Raw genomic sequence first — 347 nt, 5'->3', positions numbered from 1 at the left:
CCGGGGGTGGCACAGGGGTGGGTGCGGGCACCTGTGCCAGGACACATGCGTGGGAAAGGAGTGGGCAGACTGGGTGAGCGTGGAGGGAGAGGAAGGCGGTCCTGGGGGGAGGCTGGAAGGGGGTGGAGTTGCTGGTTTTTTCTTTGAACACGGAGAAGACTTTAGCTTGGAACTTGCATCTGAAGAGCTCCCAGCCGGCAGGAATCAGCTCCCCCTCCTGCAGAGGAGTCCCCGGAACGGGCTGCGCTGCACCACTGCCCTGGGCTTTGGGGCAGCAGCTTCGGGGCAGCAGTGAGGGCAGGAGGCATGGGGCGATCTTCGGCTGCCCTCCTCTTCCCCCTGCCCCC

The sequence above is a fragment of the Buceros rhinoceros genome, unplaced genomic scaffold, assembly GCF_000710305.1.
Source record: "Buceros rhinoceros silvestris isolate BGI_N320 unplaced genomic scaffold, ASM71030v1 scaffold12653, whole genome shotgun sequence".
Lineage (NCBI taxonomy): Eukaryota > Metazoa > Chordata > Aves > Bucerotiformes > Bucerotidae > Buceros > Buceros rhinoceros.
Note: the sequence above shows the minus strand (reverse complement) of the source record.